The sequence below is a fragment of the Camellia sinensis genome, chromosome 14 (genome assembly GCF_055761805.1).
Source record: "Camellia sinensis isolate YWXY chromosome 14, ASM5576180v1, whole genome shotgun sequence".
Lineage (NCBI taxonomy): Eukaryota > Viridiplantae > Streptophyta > Magnoliopsida > Ericales > Theaceae > Camellia > Camellia sinensis.
The window spans coordinates 123,994,376-124,005,622 of NC_138974.1; positions in this window are offsets into that span (position 1 = coordinate 123,994,376).

The following is an 11,247-nucleotide window of genomic DNA, read 5'->3' on the forward strand; positions in this document are numbered from 1 at the left end:
CAGCACAGTGGCAGATATGTAAATACGGGTTTTACATACCATTTCTTGCGCATTACGGTTCGAACACTCGAACACCTATACGGATTCTCCTGCACAGTGGCAGATATGTAAATACGGGGTTTACATACCATTTCTTGCGCATTACGGTTCGAACAGTCGAACACCTATACGGATTCTCCTGCACAGTGGCAGATATGTAAATACGGGGTTTACATACCATTTCTTGCGCATTACGGTTCGAACACTCGAACACCAATACGGATTCTCCAGCTCAGTGGCAGATATGTAAAAACGGCGTTTACTTACCATTTCTCACGCATTACGGTTCGAACACTCGAACACCTATACGGATTCTTCTGCACAGAGGCAGATATGTAAATACAGGGTTTAAATACCATTTCTTGCGCATTACGGTTCGAACACTCGAACACCTATACGGATTCTCCCGCACAGGGGCAGATATGTAAATATGGGGTTTACAAACCATTTCTTGCGCATTACGGTTCGAACATTTGAACACCTATACGGATTCTCCTGCACAGTGGCAGATATGTAAATACGGGGTTTATTTACCATATTTTGCGCATTACGGTTCGAACACTCGAACACCTATGCGGATTCTCCTGCAAAGTGGCAGATATGTAAATACGGGGTTTACATACCATTTCTTGCGCATTACGGTTCGAACACTCGAACACCTATACGGATTCTCCGGCACAGTGGCAGATATGTAAATACGGGGTTTACTTACCATTTCTTGCGCATTACGGTTCGAACACTCGAACACCTATACGGATTCTCCAGCTCAGTGGCAGATATGTAAATACGGCGTTTACTTACCATTTCTCACGCATTAGGGTTCGAACACTCGAACACCTATACGGATTCTTCTGCACAGTGGCAGATATGTAAATACGGGGTTTACATACCATTTCTTGCGCATTACGGTTCGAACACTCGAACACCTATACGGATTCTCCCGCACAGGGGCAGATATGTAAATATGGGGTTTACAAACCATTTCTTGCGCATTACGGTTCGAACACTCGAACACTTATACGGATTCTCCCGCACAGTGGCAGATATGTAAATACGGGGTTTACTTACCATTTCTTGCGCATTACGGTTCGAACACTTGAACACCTATACGGATTCTCCTGCACAGTGGCAGATATGTAAATACGGGGTTTACATACCATTTCTTGCGCATTACGGATCGAACACTCGAACACCTATACGGATTCTCCTGCACAGTGGCAGATATGTAAATACGGGGTTTACATACCATTTCTTGCGCATTACGGTTCGAACACTCGAACACCTATACGGATTCTCCTGCACAGTGGCAGATATGTAAATACGGGGTTTACATACCATTTCTTGCGCATTACGGTTCGAACACTCGAACACCTATACGGATTCTCCAGCACAGTGGCAGATATGTAAATACGGGGTTTACATACCATTTTATGCGCATTATGGTTCGAACACACGAACACCTATGCGGATTCTCCTGCACAGTGGCAGATATGTAAATACGGGGTTTACATACCATTTCTTGCGCATTACGGTTCGAACAATCGAACACCTATACAGATTCTCCAGCACAGTGGCAGATATGTAAATACGGCGTTTACTTACCATTTCTCACGCATTAGGGTTCGAACACTCGAACACCTATACGGATTCTTCTGCACAGTGGCAGATATGTAAATACGGGGTTTACATACCATTTCTTGCGCATTACGGTTCGAACACTCGAACACCTATCCGGATTCTCCCGCACAGTGGCAGATATGTAAATACGGGGTTTACAAACCATTTCTTGCGCATTACGGTTCGAACACTCGAACACCTATACGGATTCTCCCGCACAGTGGTAGATATGTAAATACGGGGTTTACTTACCATTTCTTGCGCATTACGGTTCGAACACTTGAACAACTATACGGATTCTCCTGCACAGTGGCAGATATGTAAATACGGGGTTTACATACCATTTCTTGCGCATTACGGTTCGAACACTCGAACACCTATACGGATTCTCCTGCACAGTGGCAGATATGTAAATACGGGGTTTACATACCATTTCTTGCACATTACGGTTCGAACACTCGAACACCTATACGGATTCTCCGGCACAGTGGCAGATATGTAAATACGGGGTTTACATACCATTTCTTGCGCATTACGGTTCGAACACTCGAACACCTATACGAATTCTCCAGCACAGTGGCAGATATGTAAATACGGGGTTTACATACCATTTCTCACGCATTACGGTTCGAACACTCGAACACCTATACGGATTCTTCAGCACAGTGGCAGATATGTAAATACGGGTTTTACATACCATTTCTTGCGCATTACGGTTCGAACACTCGAACACCTATACGGATTCTCCTGCACAGTGGCAGATATGTAAATACGGGGTTTACATACCATTTCTTGCGCATTACGGTTCGAACAGTCGAACACCTATACGGATTCTCCTGCACAGTGGCAGATATGTAAATACGGGGTTTACATACCATTTCTTGCGCATTACGGTTCGAACACTCGAACACCTATACGGATTCTCCTGCTCAGTGGCAGATATGTAAATACGGGGTTTACATACCATTTCTTGCGCATTACGGATCGAACACTCGAACACCTATACGGATTCTCCTGCACAGTGGCAGATATGTAAATACGGGGTTTACATACCATTTCTTGCGCATTACGGTTCGAACACTCGAACACCTATACGGATTCTCCAGCACAGTGGCAGATATGTAAATACGGGGTTTACATACCATTTTTTGCGCATTACGGTTCGAACAGACGAACACCTATACGGATTCTCCTGCACAGTGGCAGATATGTAAATACGGGGTTTACATACCATTTCTTGCGCATTACGGTTCGAACACACGAACACCTATGCGGATTCTCCTGCACAGTGGCAGATATGTAAATACGGGGTTTACATACCATTTCTTGCGCATTACGGTTCGAACACTCGAACACCTATACGGATTCTCCTGCACAGTGGCAGATATGTAAATACGGGGTTTACATACCATTTCTTACGCATTACGGTTCGAACACTCGAACACCTATACGGATTCTCCTGCACAGTGGCCGATATGTAAATACGGGGTTTACATACCATTTTTTGCGCATTACGGTTCGAACACACGAACACCTAAGCGGATTCTCCTGCACAGTGGCAGATATGTAAATACGGGGTTTACATACCATTTCTTGCGCATTACGGTTCGAACAATCGAACACCTATACAGATTCTCCAGCACAGTGGCAGATATGTAAATACGGCGTTTACTTACCATTTCTCACGCATTAGGGTTCGAACACTCGAACACCTATACGGATTCTTCTGCACAGTGGCAGATATGTAAATACGGGGTTTACATACCATTTCTTGCGCATTACAGTTCGAACACCCGAACACCTATACGGATTCTCCCGCACAGTGGCAGATATGTAAATACGGGGTTTACAAACCATTTCTTGCGCATTACGGTTCGAACACTCGAACACCTATACGGATTCTCCCGCACAGTGGTAGATATGTAAATACGGGGTTTACATACCATTTCTTGCGCATTACGGTTCGAACACTTGAACACCTATACGGATTCTCCTGCACAGTGGCAAATATGCAAATACGGGGCTTACATACCATTTCTTGCGCATTACGGTTCGAAAACTCGAACACCTACACGGATTCTCCCGCACAGTGGTAGATATGTAAATACGGGGTTTACTTACCATTTCTTGCGCATTACGGTTCGAACACTCGAACACCAATGCGGATTCCCCTGCACAGTGGCAGATATGTAAATACGGGGTTTACATACCATTTCTTGCGCATTACGGTTCGAACACTCGAACACCTATACGGATTCTCCGGCACAGTGGCAGATATGTAAATACGGGGTTTACATACCATTTCTTGCGCATTACGGTTCGAACACTCGAACACCTATACGGATTCTCCAGTTCAGTGGCAGATATGTAAATACGGCGTTTACTTACCATTTCTCACGCATTAGGGTTCGAACACTCGAACACCTATACGGATTCTTCTGCACAGTGGCAGATATGTAAATACGGGGTTTACATACCATTTCTTGCGCATTACGGTTCGAACACTCGAACACCTATCCGGATTCTCCCGCACAGTGGCAGATATGTAAATACGGGGTTTACAAACCATTTCTTGCGTATTACGGTTCGAACAATCGAACACCTATACAGATTCTCCAGCACAGTGGCAGATATCTAAATACGGCGTTTACTTACCATTTCTCACGCATTAGGGTTCGAACACTCGAACACCTATACGGATTCTTCTGCACAGTGGCAGATATGTAAATACGGGGTTTACATACCATTTCTTGCGCATTACGGTTCGAACACTCGAACACCTATCCGGATTCTCCCGCACAGTGGCAGATATGTAAATACGGGGTTTACAAACCATTTCTTGCGCATTACGGTTCGAACACTCGAACACGTATACGGATTCTCCCGCATAGTGGTAGATATGTAAATACGGGGTTTACTTACCATTTCTTTCGCATTACGGTTCGAACACTTGAACAACTATACGGATTCTCCTGCACAGTGGCAGATATGTAAATACGGCGTTTACATACCATTTCTTGCGCATTACGGTTCGAACACTCGAACACCTATACGGATTCTCCAGCACAGTGGCAGATATGTAAATACGGGGTTTACATACCATTTTTTGCGCATTACGGTTCGAACACACGAACACCTATACGGATTCTCCTGCACAGTGGCAGATATGTAAATACGGGGTTTACATACCATTTCTTGCGCATTACGGTTCGAACACACGAACACCTATGCGGATTCTCCTGCACAGTGGCAGATATGTAAATACGGGGTTTACATAGCATTTCTTGCGCATTACGGTTCGAACACTCGAACACCTATACGGATTCTCCTGCACAGTGGCAGATATGTAAATACGGGGTTTACATACCATTTCTTGCGCATTACGGTTCGAACACTCGAACACCTATACGGATTCTCCTGCACAGTGGCCGATATGTAAATACAGGGTTTACATACCATTTTTTGCGCATTACGGTTCGAACACACGAACACCTAAGCGGATTCTCCTGCACAGTGGCAGATATGTAAATACGGGGTTTACATACCATTTCTTGCGCATTACGGTTCGAACAATCGAACACCTATACAGATTCTCCAGCACAGTGGCAGATATGTAAATACGGCGTTTACTTACCATTTCTCACGCATTAGGGTTCGAACACTCGAACACCTATACGGATTCTTCTGCACAGTGGCAGATATGTAAATACGGGGTTTACATACCATTTCTTGCGCATTACAGTTCGAACACCCGAACACCTATACGGATTCTCCCGCACAGTGGCAGATATGTAAATACGGGGTTTACAAACCATTTCTTGCGCATTACGGTTCGAACACTCGAACACCTATACGGATTCTCCCGCACAGTGGTAGATATGTAAATACGGGGTTTACATACCATTTCTTGCGCATTACGGTTCGAACACTTGAACACCTATACGGATTCTCCTGCACAGTGGCAAATATGTAAATACGGGGTTTACATACCATTTCTTGCGCATTACGGTTCGAAAACTCGAACACCTATACGGATTCTCCCGCATAGTGGTGGATATGTAAATACGGGGTTTACTTACCATTTCTTGCGTATTACGGTTCGAACACTCGAACACCTATGCGGATTCTCCTGCACAGTGGCAGATATGTAAATACGGGGTTTACATACCATTTCTTGCGCATTACGGTTCGAACACTCGAACACCTATACGGATTCTCCGGCACAGTGGCAGATATGTAAATACGGGGTTTACATACCATTTCTTGCGCATTACGGTTCGAACACTTGAACACCTATACGGATTCTCCTGCACAGTGGCAAATATGTAAATACGGGGTTTACATACCATTTCTTGCGCATTACGGTTCGAAAACTCGAACACCTATACGGATTCTCCCGCATAGTGGTGGATATGTAAATACGGGGTTTACTTACCATTTCTTGCGTATTACGGTTCGAACACTCGAACACCTATGCGGATTCTCCTGCACAGTGGCAGATATGTAAATACGGGGTTTACATACCATTTCTTGCGCATTACGGTTCGAACACTCGAACACCTATACGGATTCTCCGGCACAGTGGCAGATATGTAAATACGGGGTTTACATACCATTTCTTGCGCATTACGGTTCGAACACTCGAACACCTATACGGATTCTCCAGCTCAGTGGCAGATATGTAAATACGGCGTTTACTTACCATTTCTCACGCATTAGGGTTCGAACACTCGAACACCTATACGGATTCTTCTACACAGTGGCAGATATGTAAATACGGGGTTTACATACCATTTCTTGCGCATTATGGTTCGAACACTCGAACACCTATACGGATTCTCCCGCACAGTGGCAGATATGTAAATACGGGGTTTACAAACCATTTCTTGCGCATTACGGTTCGAACACTCGAACACCTATACGGATTCTCCCGCACAGTATGTAAATACGGGGTTTACTTACCATTTCTTGCGCATTACGGTTCGAACACTTGAACACCTATACGGATTCTCCTGCACAGTGGCAGATATGTAAATACGTGGTTTACATACCATTTCTTGCGCATTACGGTTCGAAAACTCGAACACTTATACGGATTCTCCCGCACAGTGGTAGATATGTAAATACGGGGTTTACTTACCAATTCTTGCGCATTACGGTTCGAACACTTGAACACCTATACGGATTCTCCTGCACAGTGGCAGATATGTAAATACGGGGTTTACGTACCATTTCTTGCGCATTACGGTTCGAAAACTCAAACACCTATACGGATTCTCCTGCACAGTGGCAGATATGTAAATACGGGGTTTACATACCATTTCTTGCGCATTACGGTTCGAACACTCGAACACCTATACGGATTCTCCTGCACAGTGGCAGATATGTAAATACGGGGTTTACATACCATTTTTTGCGCATTACGGTTCGAACACTCGAACACCTATACGGAATCTCCAGCTCAGTGGCAGATATGTAAAAACGGCGTTTACTTACCATTTCTCACGCATTACTGTTCGAACACTCGAACACCTATACGGATTCTTCTGCACAGTGGCAGATATGTAAATACGGGGTTTACATACCATTTCTTGCGCATTACGGTTCGAACACTCGAACACCTATACGGATTCTCCCGCACAGGGGCAGATATGTAAATATGGGGTTTACAAACCATTTCTTGCGCATTACGGTTCGAACACTCGAACACCTATACGGATTCTCCCGCACAGTGGCAGATATGTAAATACGGGGTTTACTTACCATTTCTTGCGCATTACGGTTCGAACCCTTGAACACCTACACGGATTCTCCTGCACAGTGGCAGATATGTAAATACGGGGTTTACATACCTTTTCTTGCGCATTACGGTTCGAACACTCGAACACCTATACGGATTCTCCTGCACAGTGGCAGATATGTAAATACGGGGTTTACATACCATTTCTTGCGCATTACGGTTTGAACACTCGAACACCTATACGGATTCTCCTGCACAGTGGCAGATATGTAAATACGGGGTTTACATACCATTTCTTGCGTATTACGGTTCGAACACTCGAACAGCTATACGGATTCTCCTGCACAGTGGCAGATATGTAAATACGGGGTTTACATACCATTTCTTGCGCATTACGGATCGAACACTCGAACACCTATACGGATTCTCCTGCACAGTGGCAGATATGTAAATACGGGGTTTACATACCATTTCTTGCGCATTACGGTTGGAACACTCGAACACCTATACGGATTCTCCTGCACAGTGGCAGATATGTAAATACGGGGTTTACATACCATTTCTTGCGCATTACGGTTCGAACACTCGAACACCTATACGGATTCTCCTGCACAGTGGCAGATATGTAAATACGGGGTTTACATACCATTTCTTGCGCATTACGGATCGAACACTCGAACACCTATACGGATTCTTCCGCACAGTGGCAGATATGTAAATACGGGGTTTACAAACCATTTCTTGCGCATTACGGTTCGAACACTCGAACACCTATACGGATTCTCCCGCACAGTGGTAGATATGCAAATACGGGGTTTGCTTACCATTTCTTGCGCATTACGGTTCGAACACTTGAACACCTATACGGATTCTCCTGCACAGTGGCAGATATGTAAATACGGGGTTTGCATACCATTTCTTGCGCATTACGGTTCGAAAACTCGAACACCTATACGAATTCTCCCGCACAGTGGTAGATATGTAAATACGGGGTTTACTTACCATTTCTTGCGCATTACGGTTCGAACACTCGAACACCTATGCGGATTCTCCTGCACAGTGGCAGATATGTAAATACGGGGTTTACATACCATTTCTTGCGCATTACGGTTCGAACACCCGAACACCTATACGGATTCTCTGGCACAATGGCAGATATGTAAATACGGGGTTTACATACCATTTCTTGCGCATTACGGTTCGAACACTCGAACACCTATACGGATTCTCCAGCTCAGTGGCAGATATGTAAATACGGCGTTTACTTACCATTTCTCACGCATTAGGGTTCGAACACTCGAACACCTATACGGATTCTTCTGCACAGTGGCAGATATGTAAATTCGGGGTTTACATACCATTTCTTGCGCATTACAGTTCGAACACTCGAACACCTATACGGATTCTCCTGCACAGTGGCAGATATGTAAATACGGGGTTTACATACCATTTCTTGCGCATTACGGTTGGAACACTCGAACACCTATACGGATTCTCCTGCACAGTGGCAGATATGTAAATACGGGGTTTACATACCATTTCTTGCGCATTACGGTTCGAACACTCGAACAACTATACGGATTCTCCTGCACAGTGGCAGATATGTAAATACGGGGTTTACATACCATTTCTGGCGCATTACGGATCGAACACTCGAACACCTATACGGATTCTCCCGCACAGTGGCAGATATGTAAATACGGGGTTTACAAACCATTTCTTGCGCATTACGGTTCGAACACTCGAACACCTATACGGATTCTCCCGCACAGTGGTAGATATGTAAATACGGGGTTTGCTTACCATTTCTTGCGCATTACGGTTCGAACACTTGAACACCTATACGGATTCTCCTGCACAGTGGCAGATATGTAAATACGGGGTTTGCATACCATTTCTTGCGCATTACGGTTCGAAAACTCGAACACCTATACGAATTCTCCCGCACAGTGGTAGATATGTAAATACGGGGTTTACTTACCATTTCTTGCGCATTACGGTTCGAACACTCGAACACCTATGCGGATTCTCCTGCACAGTGGCAGATATGTAAATACGGGGTTTACATACCATTTCTTGCGCATTACGGTTCGAACACCCGAACACCTATACGGATTCTCTGGCACAATGGCAGATATGTAAATACGGGGTTTACATACCATTTCTTGCGCATTACGGTTCGAACACTCGAACACCTATACGGATTCTCCAGCTCAGTGGCAGATATGTAAATACGGCGTTTACTTACCATTTCTCACGCATTAGGGTTCGAACACTCGAACACCTATACGGATTCTTCTGCACAGTGGCAGATATGTAAATTCGGGGTTTACATACCATTTCTTGCGCATTACAGTTCGAACACTCGAACACCTATACGGATTCTCCTGCACAGTGGCAGATATGCAAATACGGGGTTTACATACCATTTCTTGCGCATTACGGTTTGAACACTCGAACACCTATACGGATTCTCCTGCACAGTGGCAGATATGTAAATACGGGGTTTACATACCATTTCTTGCGCATTACGGTTCGAACACTCGAACACCTATACGGATTCTCCTGCACAGTGGCAGATATGTAAATACGGGGTTTACATACCATTTCTTGCGCATTACGGATCGAACACTCGAACACCTATACGGATTCTCCTGCACAGTGGCAGATATGTAAATACGGGGTTTACATACCATTTCTTGCGCATTACGGTTGGAACACTCGAACACCTATACGGATTCTCCTGCACAGTGGGAGATATGTAAATACGGGGTTTACATACCATTTCTTGCGCATTACGGTTCGAACACTCGAACACCTATACGGATTCTCCTGCACAGTGGCAGATATGTAAATACGGGGTTTACATACCATTTCTTGCGCATTACGGATCGAACACTCGAACACCTATACGGATTCTCCCGCACAGTGGCAGATATGTAAATACGGGGTTTACAAACCATTTCTTGCGCATTACGGTTCGAACACTCGAACACCTATACGGATTCTCCCGCACAGTGGTAGATATGTAAATACGGGGTTTGCTTACCATTTCTTGCGCATTACGGTTCGAACACTTGAACACCTATACGGATTCTCCTGCACAGTGGCAGATATGTAAATACGGGGTTTGCATACCATTTCTTGCGCATTACGGTTCGAAAACTCGAACACCTATACGAATTCTCCCGCACAGTGGTAGATATGTAAATACGGGGTTTACTTACCATTTCTTGCGCATTACGGTTCGAACACTCGAACACCTATGCGGATTCTCCTGCACAGTGGCAGATATGTAAATACGGGGTTTACATACTATTTCTTGCGCATTACGGTTCGAACACCCGAACACCTATACGGATTCTCTGGCACAATGGCAGATATGTAAATACGGGGTTTACATACCATTTCTTGCGCATTACGGTTCGAACACTCGAACACCTATACGGATTCTCCAGCTCAGTGGCAGATATGTAAATACGGCGTTTACTTACCATTTCTCACGCATTAGGGTTCGAACACTCGAACACCTATAGGGATTCTTCTGCACAGTGGCAGATATGTAAATACGGGGTTTACATACCATTTCTTGCGCATTACGGTTCGAACACTCGAACACCTATACGGATTCTCCTGCACAGTGGCAGATATGCAAATACAGGGTTTACATACCATTTCTTGCGCATTACGGTTTGAACACTCGAACACCTATACGGATTCTCCTACACAGTGGCAGATATGTAAATACGGGGTTTACATACCATTTCTTGCGCATTACGGTTCGAACACTCGAACACCTATACGGATTCTCCTGCACAGTGGCAGATATGTAAATACGGGGTTTACATACC